Source organism: Pipra filicauda, unplaced genomic scaffold (assembly GCF_003945595.2).
Source record: "Pipra filicauda isolate LSUMZ 115617 unplaced genomic scaffold, ASM394559v2 scaffold82_size2718185_pilon, whole genome shotgun sequence".
In the NCBI taxonomy this organism is placed as follows: Eukaryota; Metazoa; Chordata; class Aves; order Passeriformes; family Pipridae; genus Pipra; species Pipra filicauda.
The window spans coordinates 1,953,680-1,979,354 of NW_024105009.1; the positions used below are offsets into that span (position 1 = coordinate 1,953,680).

Sequence of the window (25,675 nt, forward strand, 5' to 3'; positions counted from 1 at the left end):
GTAACCTTTCCAGGGGTTGTGAACTCCCTCCTAGCAGTCCTTCCAGAACAAAAGGTCAGTCATTTGGGACAACCAACTGCAGCTTCCTACTGTTCCCATTTCTTTTTATTGTGTGTTCAAAGGAAAGCCACTTATTGGACTGCTTTATTTGGCCTTGCTCAAATTGATGGATACAAAGATGTATAGGATATGGGATTATAGGCAGTAATTGCACCATTTATTTTGTAAGAACATGTCTAAAAGGACAGCTGATTTATTGTGTAGCAATTAAAAAAATGACACTATCATAGTTTTATACCAGAGATCAAAGTGTGGTGGCACATACATTATCCTGACTGGCACTAATCTAAGTAGCCTAGAAAATGGAAGTTTTCAAGACAGTACCATAGATTTTGGGTTCACTGTGCTTTGTATTTAGCTGTGCATTTAGGTTATTAATATACACTGATGCTCAGTCTCGATATATCTTCTCTACCATCATAACATGTTAATGTTAATTAGATGCAGAATAGCACAAGAAAACCCACCTTAACAGCAATCCCACTTCAACTGCTGATGTGACATACTCTGTGGGCTGGAGTTATACCTTTTGATAAGCAATAAATATTTCCTTGCTTCTGAGGAATACTTACTGCCTATGAATATATACCAGGTCTGGTTTTATTTCTTTACAGAGACTAAGACTGGAAGTTTTTTAGTAATACCAGGCAAACACAGCCACTCTCTCCAGTCTTCTAGACTAAAACTGACAACACTTTCGAGGAACTCTGAATGTACTCTAAAACATATGTAGGCACAAATTCAGCACCAACTGAGTAACACTGGGCTTTGCTGTGTGCTGGACATTTTGTCCAAAAGGATCCTATGAGAGATGATATTGAAAGCTTTACTGAAATCCAAAAAGATTCCATCAGCTGGCTTCCCTTGATCAGCTAGGTGGGTTACCTTGCCATGAAAGGAAATAAGGTTTGAGAAGCAAGACTTTCCTCTCAAGAAGCTGTGCTGGCTGTGACCAATGACTGTGTCATCAGGTGTTTTTCAATACTCCCCAGAATAACCTTCTCCATAACTTTTCCAGGCACTGAAATGAGTCTGTAGTTTCTGGGGTCCTCCTTCTTGCCCTCTTGAAAACTGGGACGACATTCCCCAGCTTCCAGTCAGCTGGGATTCCCCTCCAGACTCCCAAGACCGCTCAAAAATCATCGGGAGAGGTTTTGCTGTGACATCAGCCAGCTTTTTGAGGATTCTTGGATGAATCCCATCAGGCTTCACAGGTTTGTAGGGATCCAGCTGGAGCAGCAGATCCTGCACAATTTCAGGGTCTACTGGGAGCTGATCATTCTCACAGTCATGGTCCTCCAGCTGAGGGCACTGAGTCCCCTTTGGTTCATGATCCATGTTGAAGACAGAGGGAAAGAAAGCCTTAAACACCTCTGCCTTGTCTCTGTCCATGTTTTTGAGGTAACCATCCTCATCCTCAGCAGGATGACGATATTTCTCTACTGCCTATTGCCATTAATGTTTTTGAAAAAACTGTTTTTACTGTCCCTCACATTTCTGTCCAGGTTCAACTCCAGTTGAGCTTTGGCTGCATGAATTTTCTCCCTACAGTGCCAAGCAGCATCTCTGTATTCTTCCCATGTCACTTATCTTGCTTCTACTGGGCATACACCTTCCTTTTTCTGCCTTATCTCCAAGAGAAGATTCCTGTTCAGCCAAGCTGGCCTTCTGCCTCGTCTGCTTGAGTTCCAATACTTGGGAATTGCCTGCTCCTGTGCTCTTTGCAGGTGTTTTTTGATGCTATTATTTTTATGGCAATGTATCTAAACCAAAGTAGAAATGTGACTTAGTTTCTGCACCTTGGAATTCCCATAACTCTTTCCTCTCAGTTGATTGACCTGACCTCTGTTGACTGGGGGGAAACTCAGACTACACACAAGCTAAACTAGAACAACAAATTCGCCATATATTTCAATATTAGTACCTGCAGGCCTTTCTTCCCACTTCTGAAATTACTTTTTATGTGAAACAGTTTTGAAGATCACTTATCAGCCACAATCATATTAAACAGAAATTGATGCCAACTAAACTTACTTACAAAAATTACACACCACAAGGGTAAGCACCTTTTAAGGGAAATTTTCTAACTTATCTCTTGAAAGACTTCAGATTCAACCACAAAATCCCTTTGGAACAGAACAGAAATTAAAAGGCAATGAAGAAAGACACAAATACTTTTTCAGAAACAGTTTTTAGAAAACATAAATAAAGGCTTATTTATGGAAATTCCATAATAATAAAGCTGAATACTTAAGAGAATAATAATATAACCCTACTGTTCCTAAAAGTTGGTGCAATTTATGATCTTTTAAGTTCTTTAGGTTGCATTATTTAATTTTTTTGTGTTCTGCCATCATGTTTCCTAAGCTGATGCTCTAGAAAAAAATCTCTCCTATAATATTTTACAAAGTTCATGAAGGAAATAAAATTTAGTTGGGTGATCACCCAATATTAAATGGCATCATTCGTATGAAAAAAAATAAAGCACTGACACAGAATTTTTTTGTAAGTGGTATGTAGAAAACAAAACTATGTTACAGAGAACAGAACATCCATACTGTATAAATGCTCCCACTGATCTATTTAAGCATTCTGATTTATCTTCTGCCATAACAAAACCAAAAGTATACTCATTGAAACCAATTTACAAGCACAAAACTGAAACGGTCAGAAAAGTGTGGCTGTTTCTTTAACACAACTAACCACAAGAATTTAGCCACATTTTGAAAATACTTGCAATATGTTAAAAAGTCCAAGCATTTTCTCTGTAAGTTCTCACATGTCACTGCTGAGAAGATTCAGAGAAGGTCTCTCATGGCAGAGGGTCCAGCCTGTACTGTACTGTTACTTCTACTAAGCCCATAAAAATCCAATACTGACTATTGAGTGGGATATTAAACCAATTAGCTAATTTTTTATTATCTCCCTGTAATGAAAATTACTAATATAAAAATGTAATTGTTAACTCTTCATTTAGCTTAGAAAATTGCAAAAATGAACACGAAGTCTAGAAAATATACAAATCCTCTTACATTGCTTTTAAAATTTCCAAGATATACCTGATATCTTTGATTTCCACTCAAATTATTGCCATTTAATCCTTACCAGAAGTAATGTACATAAGCAATAAACAGACCTTTCTACTTTTATCTTCTAGTTCTGTAGAGAAATCTATTTCAAAAAATCCCTTTAGAAAAATGTGAAGGAACAACAGAAAATTAAAACCACCTTTTTATTCCTTGCATAGGATTAACCCACTCAGAAATGCACTCAAAAAACTTAGTCACAACAGTCCCAAGTGTCATTTAGGATTGCACTTCTTCTGCAGCAACACATAACAATCAAAACCAATCTAAATTACATCATAATTCCTCTTGAAAACAAAAAAAGTTTAATCAGCATGAGTCACGTCTTCATGACTGGGTTTGGTTGTTTTGTTTTTAAAAAAAAAAACAAATAAGTGCTCTTATTCAATATCACAGCTAGAAATCTAGCATTAAAATTTTCAAAAACCTCAACATTGCCTTTCCTAAAAGAGACCTACAGTGCTGGCAGGAAGAGTCAAGGAAGGCGTAGGAAATGCCCTATAAGTGGCTCTATTTTCTTTTAAAAAGAAAAAAATTGGGAAAAATAATTTTATTCCACTTAAACTCACTAGTAACATGAATTTCCAGAAAGTAGTCTTTCCCCACTAATAAGTTTAGCAATTTGCCTATTTGTTGCATGACTATATGTTTTCTAAACATCTAACTGCTTTTTGGTCATGCTTAGAAAGTATTGTACCCTTCTCTCACCAACACTTTCAAGTGTTTCATCAAGTTTGAATAGCAGAATACAAAAAAACCTTTTTGGCCAAATCTCCAGACAATTTTACTTATTTAAGCAATATTTATTATTGCCTTGCTTTTTAGATGAGTTTTTGAAGATACTATAGCTTGTTCAAGAATACGTATATTTTGCTTAATAGTTTCACCTTTGCTCACAGACATCTGCTTCTGCTGTCATTCATTTTAAATGGGATAAACTTTAAGATTGATAAACCCCTTATACATGCTGAATGCTAATGAACCATACAGATGATCTTGTAAATAAACCACAGATAAATACTAGCAATGCAAAGGAGAGAAGAGAAACGATAGGGGTTATTGTACCATGACATAATGACAAGCTCTCAATACTGCGAGAGCACTGAAAAGCTTTAGTTAAGAACCCATGCCAGCATTTACTGTGAGTGAACACATGCTCCTGAATTCCACTGCCCTTCCTGAAAGAACCAACACAAGGCAACTGAACCTTTAAGGAACAGCAGACAACTGTAACGGGATCTTTAACCTGGGAGCACCGAATACAAGAGGATACAGTTCAGATTCAACCCACATCAAATACTGCCTCACCAGAACTAATGGAATTGGTGTCCTGGAAAACCTAATTAAGGCTACATTAAGTGCATTCTGTCATAACTTTTTAAGGTAAAGACCTTCCATGGGTAATCTTTGAACTGCATTGATACATACACCTAAAGGTGCAAGCAAGAACTCCTACAGATGCCTCATACTCTAGATTTTCCACTCAAAAGCCACACTTTGCATCTAGAACCTAAAAAAAAAAAATAAATATCACTTCAAGTTATCAAATAAAATAATTCTGTTATTAACACAACCATTTTGGAGCATTGATCAGATTTTAAATTAATCACTGTAATATACTGCTTCATAATATGCTTCTTATACATTCCATTCATCTTTCACGCCTGAAATAAAAGATGTTTCATTTTTTCTTCCTCTTTCTCTCTTGCCTAGTAGTTTTTAATCAAATAAAATTAAATGACATTTTATCCTCCTGGTCCTATAAATACTGGAAAAGATTATTACATGAATTCCTACTGCAGTGACTCATCGTTCCACTGTTAAGTTATGATAGTCCCATCAGAGTCCCCTCAGGAATTTTATAATCAGTTTGTGACTATATGTTTTAGAAACCACTTGGCTCTTTCACGACATACAGATAGCAACAAACAAAAACTTCATAGCTTTCATTTTACAACTAGCTCTAGTACAGTTATGGAGATACAAAGAGTTTATCTTCGCCATTTTTGTATACAAGACCTTTCAATGAAAAGCTCTCACAGCAAATATCTTTTAAGCACTTCATTTCACTATGACTCAAGTCATCTGTAATTCCACTTATGATTATGTTCCACATGTAATAAAGTTTACTCCACTGTATCTAACAGCCTTTGTGATTATTTTCCTTTGCTGTGTAACAAAATGAGATTGCAGAACTTAGACAAAATTGAAACCCAACCATGACAAACTGAAACTACATAATACTTACTTAAAAAAAAAATCTCACTAGTTCCAGTATTTTCCACTGTCTTCTTTCTTGATTTTAAAGGCAAGAAGAACCTTTACCTCTTTTTAAAGCAAGTTGATCCTTTAGATGTACAACTTTATTTCCCTCTACTAACCTTAATTATTTCAAGCACCCCACCAGATGATCTTTCACAAAATGCTTTTTCTTCCTCTCGTGACCCTGACATAGCTTCAAAGGGGACTTCACAAATTACACACCACCTCAAAAAGACTTTGGCATATTGTACAAAACATCCAAGACATACTGAGTTGGAATATGGAACATAAGGGACGTGATGCCCTATGCCAAACAGTCTTCTACCCCAGGATGAGTACTTCATGAGCAGGCTCTCTCTTTTCCATCACTGACCATGTGACAGACTTCTGTTACCTTTTGGTCTGGACAAACTGTATCTCACCTTGTTCACACTTACACTATACCAAAAGATCTTTAATATGCTATGATTAACTAGCACACATAAGGCATTTACCATGGCTCTTTCCAACAGATAACATTAATTTCTTCTGAAAATAGAGAGCCTGTTATTCCCCAAAAAGTGACCTTGCATTGCATAATTATTTATTCAATCCCCAGCCCTGTTTACCCACTTTTTTCTATTATAAAAACTATATTGACAATGGCAATCCTGCCTGCCTTTAGCAACCGTAATCACCTGAACCATCTTAAGCTCAAGTTCCCTGATTAAAATAAAATAAATAAAAATCAGCATTCCTGGGAAAATGTAGTTCCTTCCTCCAGCCCTGTTTTGCACCTCCTCCAATGACTTAACACTCACTCACTGAAGAGACAACCATACAGTTATTCCCCTCTTATGCTCTTGTATCCTGCTCTTGGCATTTGTCCCCTTCTTGTCTAAAAAAAATGTTTCCCTGAGTGGCAGCCATTCTCATTTAGTGAGCAGAACGTTTTGCAGCACCCTTGGAGTACATTTATTGGAGTATCCTGCCCCAAATTAAATGCTCACAAGACCCATCAAACATGGCATGAGCGAATCACTTAGGAGGTGATGAAGACAGAGATCATGTCAGTCAAATGGAATGGTAGCCCAGTCATGGAAAGACAAACTGACACTACATAACTCACAGTGCATGACCTCTATATAATGTAAAACTCATTCAACTTTGCCCTTTGCAAGATATATATCAAAAATGGTTCAGACGCAGTTTTCAGAGGAAAACGTTGCTCACTAGTAAGTCCAAAAAAGGAAAAAGAATCCTACCCAGTCAGTCACCTCTTTTACCTAATGGGAAAGACATACTTCCTGAGGTGCAGAAAAAACAAGTAATGTTGTTTTCAGAACAGAAAACAATATGAATGCAAAGTTTAAAATACAAGCAGAAGAAAAACTAACTTGTAAAAACTACACCCTTTGCCAGGACTGTATCAATATTATATGTGAATATAATATTGATACAGTCATACATGCCTGATGGAGGGCTTTCCACCCAAAAATCAGACTTCACAAATGATAAACTAGAATCACAGAACTTTCCAGTGGGAAAAAGGAAATCCATCCACAAACCCTGCTGCCACAGCTGAGAACACAGCCCCAGTCCAAACAGTCCCTCACCACTCCATCTTCCAGAAAAAAAATGAGGATTTAGGAAGAATGACAATTATGATATTAGTATCTTTTCAGTGCTTGTATAACATATTTGTTTTGAAAATTGCACTCTTTCCACTTTTTACAGGCTTGAAACAAAAAAATACCAGAAGACTGATTTATTTAAAACATACTACAAAGAAAAGGTGAAAAACAGCTATGCAGCACCCAAGCTATGCAGTCTAACTTTTTTACCCTATTAGAAGAAAAGGCAATGCCTGGAAACTGCTGCCTGGAGAAAGAAAAATAAAAGGGAGAAAGACCCTTCCATGCAACTGAGACATCAAATGTCAAAGTAACAATATTTTTTCTTGATGTATCGCTATACTGAATAATCTAACAAAAATAACTTCACAAAAATGAGTGGTTACATGATGAGAGCAATGATATATTTCTACAATATTAAAGCCACCATCCAGTAGTGTATTCCAAGCCAATCAAAGCTAGGTCACAGTGTTTCCCTCTGCTTTTACTGATCTTTCTCAGTGGTCTGACAAGCCAACATTTTTCACAAGAACAGGATTTTCATACTTGAAATGAGTGCTACTGGTTGCTTGTAAATGCAAAGAAGGTCAAACTACTAAGGATGTTTGTTAAGACTAACAATAAATATTTATTACTGCATCGCCAGGCCCTGCTGGTAGGTATCAAAGTACTTACTCTTATTTTATTTGTATCTATTCCATCTCTTTGTGGGGAAAAAAAATATCCCTGGAACAGAAAAGTAATATCATAAAAAATAAAAAAAAAACCAACACATTGCAAGATGCTTTTCACTACTTCATTCTCCTGGTGTTTCTATGATGAGTCATGTTCTCTAAACTTGTTGTCTGAACTTCCTTGTTATTCACAACAGAAATTGTTCATTGTCAACACAGCTTGTTTTCCACTCTGCTTTATTTTTCAAATACCAGCTCTAAGTGGATTAAAGTATAAACATATCTAACCTCTTGTTCAAACTATCATAAACATATCAAACCTCCTGAATTTGCCACATCTTCTCACTTTAATACACTCAACTATTTAATACATACTAAGTAGAACAACAAACTGAAGTGGGGAGCAGTGACAAGGAATCTTTTCTAGCACTGATTTTTTTTTTCCCCAAGGAATAGTTGATCTGCTGTATGCTTTTATTACCACATCTTTCACAACAAATCATTACAAAGGTATGAATATAGACATTTTAAAAATAGTTACTGGAGCAAATGCTTCTTGAACAAAGTACACAGACTATGGTTTGGGCACACATTTTAAAGTCAACAGTGAGAAAAAGCAGTCTCTGCTCAGTTCCTTAGTATTTGACTTTCCTTCTGCAAAGCTCAGAATTGAAAATTAATGTTCAATGCTGGCCTTTGTTTATACCAACCTCACTGAACCCATATTTTTAATAAACACAGACAGAAAACTAATCAGGACAAATCAAAATCAACCAAATCTATCTATGAATCAAATCTTAGAATCTTTGCCTTCTAAAAGGAAGGAAAAACATACCCAAACCTCAACTTATTTTCCTCCAATCTTCTAAATACAGGGATTCTGTTAAACCACAACATGAAGCAGAACTTAAACTACAGGGAACCACCAAAGAGACTTCCAGTCCTACTCCAGCCAACAGGCTGGACTTAGAACACACAAGATCCTAAATAGGCTTCTGGTAAGAGGTTGCTTTAAGAAGGCCACCTTCCCAAAAGCACAGCTCACTCCTCATCCAGTCCCTCCACAGAATTACAAATGTTAAGACATGATATGCATGGAGGATGAAGGGGAAGCTCTGGATGCAAATACACCAGTTCTGACCCCCCCAGACTATCAGTAAGAACACAGCCAGTGCATGCAGAAACACACATGCACATACAAAATCCTAATAGCAGGAACAACTACCATTTGAAAGAATGAGTGTTCAGTGAAACAAACTTATCAACCTAGAACTCCTCTGATTTGCAGCCTCCTTCTTTCCACCTAGTAGTAGTAATTAATGAGAATAAATAATACGTCTCAGGCTACTCCAACTATTTCAATAAAAGACCAATGACAACTTCAGCGCAAGAGCAAAGATTTTTCAACCTAAAATGGATCTGGTCAATATGGCAGAAGACAGGAAAAAAGGTTCTGTTGCTTTGAAATCCATAATACTTACCCAATTTAAGTTACTAACATTTCATTCAGGCCTTTCTAACAGCTATTCTGACATTCTTTGAGATACACCAAAAAAAGTACCAGGACTTGTATATTGTTGAGGTTTTCCTTTGATTCCACTTCTTTATTACTTCATCAAAATGCTTTAAGTATGAGTTTGCCATGATGCACCTTAGAAAACCAGGAATCTATGAAGGTATCCAACTGCCTTAATTTTAATATAATTGCCCAACTAGACGAGAAACAAAAATATCTTCAGAAAAAAAAAAATCTATGCTAACTGAAATAAACTTCCCATGTTGCAACATGCAGCAATATACTACATGATAATTTTAGGAACAGAAAAATATTATTTGCTTTCTTAATACTATTTTTAATGTACAGAAGATACAGATATATAGATATGGATAAAATTCAGAGGGCCTTCACAGATTACCTTTCACATTGGTATATGCATAACCAATGAACACCAAAAAAATGCTGTTCATTAACTTTATATACTAGGTAATGATAAAACTAGCATTCTATATCAAGAAAGAAAGACTAGACTAAGCCATTTTGTTCCAATTAATTTACAGTCTCCAAAACCTGAAGTTAACACTTGTGTCTCATGAACATGAAACTGTACATATATGCATCATATGCTGAACAATGAAAACAGAAGCTGGGCAACAATTACCACGAAGCTCTCAAAGTTATTCTGCCCCGGTACCTTAACATGGGGCAGGGTGTTAGTTCTATATAAGCCAGTTAGGCTATTTCTGGGACCAACATGACTTAAAGCATTCTCACACTACCAAAACCACACACCTGTTACAGAGAACGGTTTTTAATTTACAGAAAATATCATTATTCTGAGATGACGTCCTGCTCTAACGCAGATGTTTTCATAAGAAACTGAATTAAAAGGAAAAAAAACCCTGTTCTGTAGCAAAGTATTTTAAAAGAAAGCAAAAGTGTCAGGTTTGTGTTTTGCCACACCAATACCTGATCTAAACCTCATTTGCTGCTGAAGTTATTCACCAAAAGAAGGACATAAACTCCATTTCTCCTACCCTCTTTCTCCAGGTCACCTCCTAGGCATGCACAACTCGAGCCTAAGATCAAGATTTCCACAAACTGTTGATTTTTAATCAAATTATGTCAGTACAGATTATCCCCTAGAGCTCTCACAAGACAAGCATATTAAAAGTATTGTTTAGATATGCTGAAAAGAGTAATTGAAAAGGCAAGTTAAGCATATTTTGTATTCTTTTGTAATTTTTTCACACCACAGAAAAAAAAAAACACATTTCTCCTAAACGTTTATCATGTATTCAACATTTGCATTTCTCACAGCACTTGTCTTTAATGCACTACATAAATATTTTTCACACTACACCAGACAATCATCGTTTCATCTTTCCTAGATGGACTGTGATCTTTTTCAAAGAAATTTTAGGACCAGTTTTTGCAGCGTATAGCAAAACGTGAGATGAGCCTACAAGATGTTATGTGAGATATATGCAGAAAATCTTTGTTCTGAAGCCCCCTGTAAACGTCTATTGGAGTGGTTTTGACAGATCATGTTTATGACCAAATGTAACAGAAAAGAAAAATTAAATTTAGGACTGTTTTTTCTTAACACGTGTTCTGAACAACACAGGGCTAAAAAATTATAATAGCCAACAGGAAGATAAACTTTATTGTGTAATAATTTCAAAGGCACAACATTGCCAGAGGTAAAAAGGAAGTAATTCCAAATCTCTTTACATAGAGTTTATTTCAGGTATCATTTTGCATTTTAAGTTACTCAGAATTATTTCTGAACAAACTATGATGGTCGTTGTGTGCAGCAAAGAAGATTCTATGGGACACAAGGAACTTGGAACCACGCCCCTTAGGTCACTGTGAACATATTTATGTAAGAATAAAAATGAAAAGCACTTCCTTAAAAACTTATGAAAATTAACATTTGCAAACAAACAAACTCCCAAACCTATTAATTGCAGTGCCAGTGCAAAGTCACACACAGGTAAAGTCACCTACACCAGCTCAGTTACACAGAACAATCCAAAAGGTCGGTGTTGACTTTGCAACATCTTATTATGGAAACAAACAATCTATTTAAAAGAGACTAATGGAAGTAGGATCACTTTTCGTCTGAAAGACATATGGAGTCTTTTTCCTGTCAACTGAAGTTCATGGCTGGACTCAATTTACAACTCTGATCAGACTAACATGCTTAAAACCCCACAGCGTGTGGAAATCTCACAAATGTTGTCCTGTCATTAGCTAAAAATTATCTAACTTTGTAACCCTATAAATAATAATTATTGATAACAGTCCTTCTGTGAATTAGACCATTATAGGAAAATAACAATGCAAATATATGCTCAATTTTTTTGAGCATACCAGAGTAATAAATAAAAAAAATTCAACCAACCAATTAAAAAAAAAACCAAAAACAAACCAAAAAAAACCAAAAACAAAACAAAACAAAAAACAAAACAAAACAAAAAAAACAAAACCAAAAACCAAAAACAAAACAAAAACAAAACAAACAAACAAACAAACAAAAACATGGCACTCTCCAGAAGAATAAAGTCTCTTTGAAAAATTATGTATTTTTATTTTTGATCTTTGGCTGAAGTGTAAATCCAAGATAACAAGTTGTACAAAGTTACCAATTCAACTACATTATGAATGAAAGCTTTTGTTAACAGTAACTTATCCCCAACATCAAAAAATCTACTCATCCAAGCACTTTAAATAATTTCCTCTTGGTAGTATTATTTCATGTAACAATCCCTATTGTTTACGTAATGGCTATTTAAAAAAAAAAAAAAAAGAAAACCACACAATACATTTTCAAATAAATTTCAAATATATTATTTTTCTACAAGAGGAAGTCAAAAGGCAGTCATCTGAGAATAATCTCCCATTTAGTTTTAACATTATTCATGCAATAAGCTTATTAACTTTTCTCCAGTAACCAACTCAGCAAGTTCTGTTCTCTCCTTCTCTCTTTACTCCTTAATTTCATTCTTTGTAACTCATATGTGAGCATATTAAAAATAGTCTTCTGAATCTCACCGTCCAAAGGTGAAAGTTTTAATTATACATGCGGAAACCCAAGGTAACACGGCATTTGTGATCTTTTTGGAAAGGTTAGCCCCCAAATATCATGAAGCACTATGTTTTCTTTGAAGTATGAAAAAGCAGTTCCATTTCATAAAAAAGTTAGCATGTAATTGGAGTCTCTGTCATAGTATGAATTCTGAAAAGACCACAATGTTTGTCCTGCCACCTTGGCCCTTTCATTTTCCACTCCCAATTATTTCAGTTGTGCAAAATTTAAGTGCTCTAGGGTGTCTTTATTTTTTAACACACACACACACACACACACACACTCTCACACACTCACTCTCCATGGAACCGGGCAGAAGAAAATCCGTACCATTAACAGAATTAATTCTATTCTTTAGGATACTGAAGCTCAGCTGGCTCGTAAATGAAACATATTATATATTCTATGCTATTTCTCTTCACTTTTTAAAAAATAAAAATGCTTGTAAAGCAAAATTGCACTAAGTGTTTTTCTTACTCAACAGGCTGAACGCACAACACTGCACTCCAGCTCTGCTGTCTTACCTGCCTTTTGTCTCAAGCACAGCAGCATTTCAGAACTGTGGGCCTGGGGCACCCTCAGTAAAACACAGCATATTACCAGCTCTCCTTCTGGTATTAGTGAGCTCAGGCTACTTTACTTGGGCTCTAGGATCAGTATTTCTTTGAAAAGGTCACACCTGCCAACTATCTGCTTCCTGCTCAGGACAGGAATGGTTCAGCACAACGCTGGAATGGGATGTGGAGCACAGGGTTGCCAAAGGGAGCCTGTAATTTGGATACTTTTCACTTTGCAGGTGGTTGAACGCCAGTTCACGTTAACCTTTCTAGGGGCATTTCCTTCCCTAACACAGACATGTCAAACTGGCAGTGCCTCCTCTGGATACTGAAAGAAGGCAGAATAAATATTACAAATAAAGGAGGTTCTACTCGGAAGGACAGACCACTGAGGGACTGTCTCCAGTGAAACAACACCGTGCTGCAGACCAGCACACCCCAAAAGGCCAAATGAATTCTGGTATGATGCCCCATATCTTGCACTGGATGCTAATTATGCCTGCTAATATTTTGAATTATTAAAAGAGTTGTCGTGCCATGTTGGACTCGATGACCTTAAAGGTCTTTTCCAACCTAAACGATTCTCATTCTACTATTTTTGCATATGTCATGTTTTTGTACTGTGTTAATCAAGCAGACCTTGTTCCAGTCATTTGAACATTTACAAGTATCCAAACAAATCACATAATGGACGTATGAACAGAGAGTTAAGTTAAAATATCACCAGAAATCGTGTCTCAGGATTAGACCACCAGCCTTGTTTACAATGCTTTTTAGAAAGGAAGTCAATTGTGCTGGATCAAACTTATATCAGAGCAATGTTTGCAGTAGGGCAACAACAGTATTAGTAAAGTTTATTCTTGCAATTCATAAATTCAATTATTGTTAAACTGTGGTAAACTTATGTACGCTGAAGTCTTATGACTGACAGCCAAAAGTAAATAAAAATATTTGATCCCAACATATTTCTGCATCCTTTCTAGAAATTTTACATTGCATTTAGTGGAAATTATCGCTGCCTGAAGAGGGATAAGGTCAAGTGTAAAATGGCAAGGGAAGAAGAGACACTGCTACCAAGAATGCAGGTTACATTAGTCCTCTTTTCATAAAATTAATATGGTATTTTTGGACCATGGTAGCATTCAGCCATGTATTTATGAAATACTAAAATATACTTTCAAATAATTGATTTTTTTAATTTTACATTAAAATACCTCAACATTACCTACAATGACTCAAAAAAAACCCACTTTTGTAACTTTATAGTACATTTTACAGCAACTATTTTCCATATTGTCAAAAATCCCTATGGCTTTACTTATACAGCAAGCGACTGATTAATTGTACCTAAAAACAGTCACTCTAAAACAAACAGCAAATAGATAGTACATTTTTCAGTATTTAGAAATGCAGTGCTACTAAACTTCATCGAGCAGAGAAGATTTAATGACCTCCAATACACCGTAACTGGAGATGCTCATTTTCTCATCTAGCATGCAGATACAATACACTAATACATAATTAAAGAACAGACAGTTACTGATTTATATTTATGTGAGATCAGCTTTACAAAAAGGAACATACTTCAGACTCACAGGCAATTAAAACCAGATTGATTTCCTACCACAACCATGAGTTCGAACTCCTAGTGAGAACAGCATGACTTACACTTTACTTCTATACTCTTTATTACATTAATACAGCAATCAAAACATAATACAGACCCTCAGAAAAATCCTGTCATTCACCACTGACAAAAATAATGAGCATAGAAACCTTATGGGTTTTCATATAACCCACTGATTGCAGAAGGCACCCAACTCTGCCCTTCAGAGCATAAACTGAACACCAGGAATTCCCAGCCTTGAACTCTGCAGATAGTTCAACAGTAATATAAGAAATCTTAATCAGCAGCATGTAATTATAGTAATAGTATAGTAATAAAATATGTTTAAGGTGTCTGCAGTGTTGACACAAGTCACTGAAAAACAACATGTATGCACGATCTGCAGTATGAACGAGTGTCTCTTCCTTTTTAAGGCAAAAACATTCTCAGCTCTGTCACCCATGGTACTTTAATAAAGAATGCCATGGTGTGGAAATCACAGACTACAATGGCATGACTAAGTGAAGCAATTTTTGGAGGGGAGGTCTTATTTTTTTTTAAAAAAAATAAGATGTTCTGCTGTTAATTACAAAGAGAACAAACAAGTAGATTAAGAACATAATAAACTACATTTTACACAGAAGTTGTTAAACTAATTGGTTGCCTTTCAACACGACAGCACAGATACTATCATAAGCCAAAAGCTGGAAAGAGGCAACATACCAAACTTCCCTTTCTGATAATGCTCTTTGTTTACCAACTAAGTACTACCTGTGGCAGCACGTTCCAAAAGGAGGAGCTGGTTTGGCTCACCTCTGTTAGATCTTATTGGCTGAAACAAGAAGCATAGAGCGACTGCATCTAACTTAATTACACAGATTAGATATACACAGGAGTTTAATCAACCAGTTCTAACACTGCATTAGTTGAAACCAAAACAAACAGGACCAATGCTGCTTAAACATCCTACTGTCTGTGTAAAAAACTGCTTTAAAAATCCCTACAAATACACGGAAAATAAGAAAGCTTTTATTAAGAGAAGAAACGAATATAAATACAGTAAACTTTCTTGCTCCCCTTTGTCTTTATTCATTGCCTGCAAACGAATTGTTTTACTCAGTTTTGTGTAGTGATGCTTGTAAGCCACGATCCTTCATTGGAGACCAAAGGAATTACCATTAGCAAAACTAACTTGCTTTATGAACTGTAAAGACATACAACACAGTTCTTTTCAAATGAACTTGTTATCTAACTCAAGATAACAGTAACAATTCCATGTAATTACAGATCAGCAGTCACCTCCCTCAGAGCAAAGCAATTAAACACATGTTTATCTTCAGACCTACAGTGCTTAGCTGTCTCCGAATCAACATGCACAACCAGATGTGAGTTTTATAATTGTTAGCTTTATCCTGTATTTCCATCCAAAAGCTACTTGCACAAGAAAAGAAAAATTAAAAAGCAATTATAATTTTGAATCCTCTCTTCCACAGGAAGAATCTGAGCCATCAAGTGTGGTCTGATACGTGTTAGACATTCAATAGTTCAAACAGGATAGAGGACTAAAAATAAAAGGTTATCTTACTGGTATAAGACATTTTTTCCAATGAACTCTTACATAATTCCTTATTTTATTAAGCTTATTATTATATGTTTTGAATACTCATTACATTATCCACACAGCAATCCTCATCCAGGCTGTTACTCAGTTACTCTGCCTATACAAACAAGGTACAAAGGAGAGCACAAAAGAGGTGTTGCAGACCAATTTAAATTGTCTTCCATTTCCTTCCAATGAGTGGAATCATTCAAGAATAGTAATATCTACTCTAAATATCATAGGTTTGTCATCGTCCTAAAAATCACTATATGGAAGAGTTAAACACCTTAATGCAAACTCTAGCACCATGACTCCCTTTCTGTCCAAATCTATGATAAATAATTCACCATCTTATACACGTTATTCAGTGGCAAGTCATAAAATGACAACGTACAGGGGAGGGCGACAGCACAACCTGGAATGACCGACAGCTCAAAAACTGTACCAAAATTCATGCAAAAAATGGCAAAGTCAACTACCACTGATGAAACAGAGAGGAGGGGCAGGGAGGTCACAAAAATCATTTAAGTGCAGTTGAACAAGTGTAAAAGCGAATTAGAACTGTAATAAAGATTCATTGAATAAAAACATCCAAATCAGCTGTGCAAGCTTTTGTAAAAGCAATGCAAAAGGCAGGCATGTCTGTCACTACAGCAGTCATGACTTTAAATTTACACATGAAACTTATTTTCCATAAAAATAACGTACACGTCCACTTTTCCTGGAAGTATTATATTTTATATCTGTTTTCTGTACCGTCACTGAGGAATGGAATAATGTCCACAAGGATCTGAAATATATGCTTCCTTGAGTCCATTTTGACAAACTCTCACATACTGAAACTTCAGCTGACCACGTTAATCAGCATCTTCTGTCACGAGCATTTGGCAAAAAATGGCTGTGCAAGACTTTAAAATTCCATTAAAAACAACCTACTTCAAAAAGAGCAGGTTTTTTCCTATGCTCCAATCCCATTCCGGTCCCTAAAAAAAGCTGAAGTATAAATTTAACAACAGAAAATAGTCTGAAGGTTAATTTTAATGCAATGCCTCCTCTACAGACATTTTCTCCAGAAAGCACTAAATAACATTTAATTTCAAAATAGTCAAAAATACTAAAGGGCCTGCTTCCTGTTGCTATGTTTAATGGTCTTCAGGTTTAAAATTAAACAAACTAGAGGATATCATGTCAAAATGCAGGATATGAAAATACAAAGATCCTCTAGAAAATCCAGGCAACTTGATACAGCTTCTGCTGAAAAAAACAGGGAAAATAACTAATTTTGAAACTTATATAAGAACAAAGAGTGCAAATATTCATATAACAGTAACACAGAGAACAGGCCCTGTTTGATGAAGAGACAGCACTGACACAGGCACCGAAAATTTAAGTGTCACGTGTGGAACAGACCAGTAACTAACAGGGAAGCACAAATACATTCTCCAAGTATTCTGGTCAAGATGTTTAGGCATTTTATATTCCTTAAACTAAGAATATAAACATAAGTAAAAGTAAACAAATATAAAAGTAAAAAAGGGACATCTCTAAACATAACAATGTCAACTCCTAAAATATCATCGCATACAGGATCACAAAAAACCTCACACACTACACAAAAGCTAATTATCAACCAATTATGAATAAAATTCAGACATTGAAAGCACTGAATTCAACAGGTATTTGCACCAAAACTTTTCAGTGGAGGAATGTGTTGAATGTGACCAATAAAATTAAGAAACAAAGGACAGCAAAATACATTTACCAAGCAAATCTGTTTGAAAAGGAACGTTATTTTTAGCATTTCTGCTCTTTCAGCATTAACATTTGCTCTAATTAACCTCAGCCACGAAAACCTAGTAGGTTCCAGGAATGAGATTTCATGGTTGCTTCCAAAAGGAATCAAAAAGAACATGTTCTGTGAACACCACACAGGCCACCAGGACTGCAAAGGAATCAGAGAGACTCCTAAGCTTTCAAAACCCCCAAAAATTTCAATTTGCATGGATTCGAATTTAAAAAAAAAATTCCAGTTTTCATTTTCATTCTCCATTTCCCTGTTCATTGATGTAAACATAAGAGTATGAACCCATGGTTGGAGGTGATCAGTAATTTCTTAGCACACACACTACAGGAATCCAGTTTGCATTCAATAAGTCAGGGGTACCTTTGCCCCCAGTAATGCAGAATGCCTGAGCAAAACAACTGACATTACAAAAATTCATAATTATTGGCACACTTTTCCTCAAAATGTATTTAATCAGTATTATCATATAAATATTTGCCGTGCTTTAGGAATGGTACTCCCCAATTCAGTGCCCTCACCAAGACTCTCCAAAACCACACCATTCTCTCTCACTCCTTCCTGCTGTGGAGAACTGGAGGCAAAAAAGGCAAAGATCACAGGTTGAGATAAGAACAATTTACTGGAAATAGCAAACTTAGTTTGACATGGTAACCAGTAACTGTGAGCTCTTTCTGCTAAAATAACACTATGGGTATAGATTTGTTTTGGTAAGAATCACTGTTTTACACAACTTTTAAAACTCGCTTACAAATAATTGCCTGGTTATTTTTGATAACTTGACCCTTGTATTCCACATTTTTGTTCTTAGTATTATATATTTTAATATACTAATCAAATAGAAAACCCTAAGGCAAGTAACCTGACTTGCTGAGGAAAAAATATATTCCTAAACTGCACAGGTAAATTCTATACAGAACCATAAAAAGCACAGGACTAAGAATATGTTTCAAAGTGTACTTATTGGACTGTTTGTTAAATTATTTTAACTATTACAGCCTCTGAAACTATTTCAGAGACAGGCCAACAAGACAGAATTTTTATATAACGTTTGCTGAAATGAAGTCTTAAGTCTCTAATTATTCCCTTTACTAGCAGATAAGAGACTAAGACTTCCAAGACTGGTGTTACTGATGCCATTTAATGATTTTAACTTGTTTCCTTACCTGCCTGGAAGAACAAACTAATCTGGTAGAAATTTTGTGCAACATTTGTACAAGCAATTCATCTCCATCCCCAGCGAGGCAAAACCATTGGCTGTAACACATCAGTGTACACAGAACACAACTTCCAAATATTTCATTTAGGTGAAATGTTCACTAAGTATATTATCACCATTATCTGCTTGTGTTAGGAAGAATTGTCCCACACAATTCAAAAGGGATGATTTAGTGTATATCTTAACAGTCCTGAATAGTTCCTCTACATAAAGCAAATGAAAATCCCACCACAGGTGAGATTTTCCAGACTTTTGTACTGAGATCCTATTAACAGGCGGGAAATCTCAATCCTTCATCTTCAGTATTCCAACTTAAAATGGGTTAATCCAAAGAATTTTGAAGTGCTAAAAACCAAAAAATGTATGTGAAATGATGTGTGAAACACAGGATGAGAAAAAACAGGAAACTATCACCACTTTTAACTCTATAACCAGGATTATATGATTAATATTTTACAAAGTAGTTAGATCACACAACTTTATCACCAAAGCTACTGCTGCTGTTACTGAACACAACAGTTCCCAAATTACTAAGTTTAAAATCCACGTTACAGGTCTCTCCCACAGAAATCTTTTCTTAAATCTTCTGCATAGAACAAGAAAAGTTTAGAAGAAATGGAAGATGTTTATCTGATTTTATTTCATCTAGAAACTGGATACCTCCAAGTAGAAGTTTATTCTCCTTGGTGACTGTAAGGCAGGTGAAAGCTTTGCTTTAAATTTTAACTGCTTCTTTCAAACTGAGAGAGATGCTTTGAAATATGCTGCATTTTACTCTTCAAGAATTAATTTTATTGCTAGTTCCTAGCATAAATATTATGTTGTTGACCATATTGAAAACATCTGAGCATCACCACAAACTAATGAAATAGAACAAATGCCTACATGAAAAAGTTATAGCCAAAAACCTATATAAAAATGTAGGTTTTTAGTTTTAAATAAAATGCAAAATCAAGTCAATAGATACTTTGATGGAGAAAAAGACTACAAGGGGGGATAAAGGAAGAACTCTTAGAAAAGGAGAGGAGCTGGATAAAACCAAGATAAAGACAACAAAGAAAATATGCATGAAGGAGGAAATCCTTTAGAAAGGAAGGAGGCTGAAAATTAACTGCATCAGTAAGCCTTGCATTCCAAGGAGAAAGTTTGATGTGCGGGAAATCTACAGTCCAGAAAAACAATAAAATCACATTCAAAGAACAAATTTCAGAGCTAACTGAGTGATCACTTCAAAAGGGAACAGAACACATTCCATCACTGCTGCTTTATATGAGACTGGGCTTAGATGAGGACAAGGAAATAGGAAATGTGGGAAAGGAGTCCCCTAGGACACATCTCCCTGGTCCAATAAAACATCCAAAGGCTCCAGCAGTTTTCTATGGAGGACTATTAACATTGCTTTTATACAGCTGTAGCAGATGGTATGATTCACTTATCTCAAAATACAAGAGCTCAGGGAACTTGATGATATTATCAAGCATCAAGTGAGAACAAATAAAAAAGCGCCTTTCATGCAAATATTGAAACTATGGCTATCATGTTGTGGGGAGAGGTCTAACATTTAACACAATTTTTAGAGAGGTAACACTTGAAAAAACAGAATGCCAGTGATACTACAGGAATACAACCCTCAACTTTCCCCCTGCAAGGATGTCCTTAAACTACAGTTGTCAGGTAGAGGTAATACAAGGTAGAAAATAAGAATTCTCTCCCTTCCCCTTCTTTTAGGTTTCCATTAGCACCTGCTGTTGGGCACTGCCAGAGATGGGACAACTGCTCAGATATACCTGTGATGTGAACCAGTGCTGTATTACTGATGGCCTCATGATTTAGCACTATTTTTATATCTAAAGAGCTTTATCGAGAAGAAAAAACTGTCCAAGAGAAAAACAATGCATAATCAAAAAATCTTCTACTTCCCCTAATCTGTAGAAAGACATTTGTCCAGCATCCCACCTTCAGTATTCATCACATAAGGAAGTAGCCTAGACCTTTCTCCAAGTTCAAAAATACTGTCTCAAAGATTTTTAGAAATAAGATTTGGAAATAAGAAACTCACAGTTGCAACCATCCATTCATGTTTTCACTCCTCTGTTCTCAGTGGGAGCAAGCAGGACTCCTGCACAAAGCCAGCAATGTTTTTTTTTTTTAATAATGCAAATGACAAAAAAAACCTGAAACCCTGCTTTTCTCCCAATACCTTAAGGTTGTTTCATTTTCCTTAAAGAAAGAGACACCTTCAAGACATGTCCTGTTCTCCCATCTCCCCTATAGAGCTCTTTGCCTCCTCAAGCTGCATCATGGAAAGAAACACATGCACAAAGGAACTGAAGAACAGGAAAAGAAAGGTTTCCAGTGATACTGGAAACAGCTGCCATCATCTGGAGATGGTGGGCAGGCACTGGGATAAAGAAAAGCCAGTTAGTGTTATAAAACAGGCCACAACACAAACTGAACATCAGAAGTGAAAACTAGCAAAACTGAAAATGTAATCTGCAAGTCAACACCAAAAAATATATTTAAGTTCGATTTTTAAGAAGTTCCGAATAACACTTTAAAAAGTAGTGGAATGGTGAAAAAACATTCATCAGTACTAATAGGAAGTTCTTAATGAAGAAAACTTTAAAAAAAATCCTCAAAGGACTCTAAACACTTGTAAATGCACAGGCATGGTAAAAAGCATAATTACTGAATATGTGACCTAACATGGGGAAAAAATTCAAACTGAGTACTATAAAAATCATAAAGAGGATAGTAAAAGATAATAGCAATGGCAGGCCTATTCAACAGAAACAAGATCTTAAACCACACAAATTTTAACAGCAAAGAACAATTAATCTAAGTTGCTAAAAACAAAATACTTCAGTGGGATGTCAAGCAGTAACACAAAGCTGACAACTGTGCTTTAATTAAATTTGAGACTGTTACCAATTAGTTAGTCTACAGCACTACAGGCTTCATGCTGCCTATGACTCAGTGCACTGACTCATCCAGTAAAACTTTTCTTACAGAAGAACTATCCAGGCACCCACAAGGATGCAAGATCAAAAGGGAAGCAGTTACATTGACCTTCTTAGCAAAAGTCTTGTTTTAAATTTAGATGACCAAAAGTATATACTGACACAACTGCTCAAACAGTTCTTTTGGAGGAGAGAATTTCAGGAGCGCTGTCTTAACTCCATTTCAGATAAACATCTCAAAAAATCAAAATGCAAGTAATGTTTTGTACAGTATGAAACTGAAGGAGCAGCTTTTAAATCTGTTTTTTTATAAGCTGCTCAAGTAGCATTATTTATTATTAATAAAAATATCTACAATTTCTCATTGAAAAATCCTGTTTTCTTCCACTTAAGAGTCCAGGCTGATTTTAACAATTGGAGGCTGAAATTATTTCTGTGTTAGAAATAAGGTCTTCAGCTGATGGGAAGAGCTGGGACAGCGTGACAAAATGTCTTCAGCCATTTCCCTCTTTTGAGAAAAAGCATGTTTGGTTAGATTTTTAAATGATAACAATTCTACATTGCACTAAGCAGTAATGGCATTTTCAAGTTCTGAAATGATGATAAGAGGAGGGTAACCCTGGGTGAAAGACTCTTTTATTGCTAGTCTCATGGACCTCCAAAAACATGTTAGTCCTAAAAGTAAGACTTCTCTCTCCGTTGTTCTTTCTGAATGCCCAGGCTATGATTCCCAAGCTGCCAAGCCCAGAATCTTGGAGAAGGAAAGTTGTCTCTCTTGCTCTCTCAGTCTGATGGTGCCAACACAGAGAGAGCAATCAGAGATGAGTGGGTGAGAGATGTTCAGACTCAAGACAGGCAACCTGTTGTGAAGCCCTTCAGTTCATCTGTACCAGCTGATGTAAACAGCTCATTGTTTCCCAAAACAACTGCCTGCTCACTACATCTGGTCCTGTACTCACAGGTTCCTTCAGCTTGCTTATTCACCTGAAAACAAACTGCAAGTAAATTGACTGTTTTGGTGTGAGCTCACGCTACGGCTGCACAACCAGAAGAGCAACAGGAAGCAAGAACGTATATCCAGAGAGCAGCACGTGCAGTGCAGCTGGAGATCTGTTAAGTGTTAACAGGTAAGAACTCAAGAGTTGTATTTTAGGCCTGTAGGAAAGGGTGGAACAGGTAATGCTCCTGAGGGTTAACACGAGCATGAATGCTGCACTTAAGAGTTATTCTTAAATTAAAGCAAGTTTTCCCCAGAACTTACACTAGGATCTACAAATCTCTGTATAAACATTAATTTTTACCAGTTGAAAAAGCTGTAACTTCACTGGGAACAGGCACAAGTCATCTCCTTCACACAGCAAAGTCACAGAATGACAATCTATCAAAGGCTGGTAGCAAGACTATGGTTGCACAAGATGTTTAGTGTAGGAGGAATTAGGCACTATTTTCTCATGAGTGTTTTCCTTCTTGCAGTTCATTTCTCTCAGCACAGGGGCTTACTGGGTACTTCATAAGCCACTTAAACTTAGCAGCAGGGCACAGAAAACTAATACAGGAAAAGAAACTGTAGTTTTCTGCCATATTAGTGTTTGACTGATTTTCAGAAGTCAGGGAGCTTACACAGATGGTGATATGTGGAGGGCAGGGAAGGTGGACTTGCCCCCTTCAGTGGCAGCACGACACTTCACTGGCTTACCTGTTCAGCTTGGCTCTTCCAGCAAAATCCTGAAGGAATGAATCAATCACTTCCATTTCAGTTTCCTTTCCAAAAGTGAAGCGACACCGGAAAGTGCAATATCCGACACTAACTGAGAAATGCACTCAGCTGAAAGAGGGTCACTGGAACCTCTGCCACCCAGCTCCTGGGAGCCTCGGGAGGTCACTGCACCAAGCAGGTAGGTCACTCACAGTATTGGTTTTTCTGTCTGTAAGACTCTGGAACACTAGATCTGCTTCCCAGACACGCCGTGACTTCAACAACTGCAAGTGGACGTCACTCCAATGTGTTGCAAAGCTCTAAACCAAAATGCTAACCTCTTCAAAAAAGCAGGAAAAGGGGTATTTCTGCTTGGGTATCCAAAGCATAATTTCAGTATTGTTGCCTCTAAGTTCTGCAAATGCTTTTCTACTGCTTTATAACAGGCTGTAAAGATCAACTCTGTGTAATGCTTTTGAATTAACTAATCTCTGAAGGTAATCAGTGAAGAATTCAAATGTTGAAAGGATATAATTCAAGAGACAAAAATCTGAATTCAAAGCAGAGTCTGAATAGTGAACAGTGGATAAGACATGCCCATGCACAAGAATAAAACAAAATATTTAGCTCATTTCCCCAGCACTCTCTGGCTGTGTCTACCTGAACAGGCCAGTGGAAGACTCTCAAAGGGCAGACCCACCATTTTGTCCAAGCCCCTGCCCACATGCTATCAGGATTTACTTCAGACCATTTCCAAAGGTAATTTTCTCTTTTTAGGAGCTCCCCTAGATAACAGTTTGCTTATAAATTCAACGCCAGCAGAGGTCTGTTGACCAATTACACATGTAATTCTTCAGTTTAAAAAAGATAAATCCTCTCTATTCAAACAAAATATGCACTATGTACACTCGCTTCTAAATTTGCAATAGCAATATTGCTGGTTTTAGAGAATGGCAAAACTTAATATCAAAATTTAAACTACTTAATCAGATCATATTTATGGAACTATTCTAAATCTATTTTTGCTAAAGCAACAATACTGATTAGAAGATTTATCCATTGGAGATCTTTTTTGTGCATGCTATTAGCATTTCAGTCTCCAAAAGGAGAAAACAAAGTTTCTATGAAACTTTCTCCTCTTCTGCTCTGCTAGAAGTGACATCTGTTGAAAGAACATAACTGACAGCTGAAAGATGTGGAGCTTCTCAAAGCCACTTAACAAGGTCTTCAGACTAAATCTTGAAAATCAAAGTCATAGAATCACTGAATATGATGAGTTGGAAGAAACCCACAAGAATCGAGTCCAACTTCTGGCCCTGCACAGGACCATCCCCAAGAGTCACACCATGTCCCTGAGAGTATCATTCAAATTCTTTTTGAGCTCTGTCAGGCTTGGTGCTGTGCCCACTGCCCTGGGGAGCCTGTTCAGTGCCCAACCACCCTCTGGGGGAAGAACCTTCTTCTAATATTTAAGCTACACCTCCCCTGACACAACTTCAGGCCATTCCATCAGGTCCTGTCACTGTTCACCACAGAGACCTGCCCCTCCTCTGCCCCTCACCAGGAAGTTGTAACTGCAGTGAGGTCTCCCCTCAGTCTCCTCCAGGCTGAACACACCAAGTGCCCTCAGCTGCTCCTCACACGGCTTCCCCTCAAGGCCCTTCACCATCCTCATTGCCCTCCTTTGGATGCTCTCTAATAGCTTAATATCTTCCTTGTATTGCAGACACCAAAACTGCCACAATATTCAAGGTGAGGCCGCCCCAGGTCAGAGCAGAGCAGGACAATCCCCTCCCTCAACCGCCTGGTGATGCTTTGCCTGATGCCCCCCAGGACATGGTTGGCCCCCCTGGCTGCCAGGGCACTGATGATTCATGTTCAATTTGCCATCAGTCAGGACCCCCAGGTCCCTTTCCTGGCACTGCTCTCCAGCATCTCATTCCCCAGTCTGT

The 25,675-nt window shown here is 36.7% G+C and overlaps 1 protein-coding gene across 1 annotated transcript in view; it reads right to left on the reverse strand.

Moving 5' to 3' along the window:
• Positions 1-25,675, reverse strand: part of METTL15 (methyltransferase like 15) — a 90,173-nt gene that overhangs the window by 54,013 nt on the left and 10,485 nt on the right.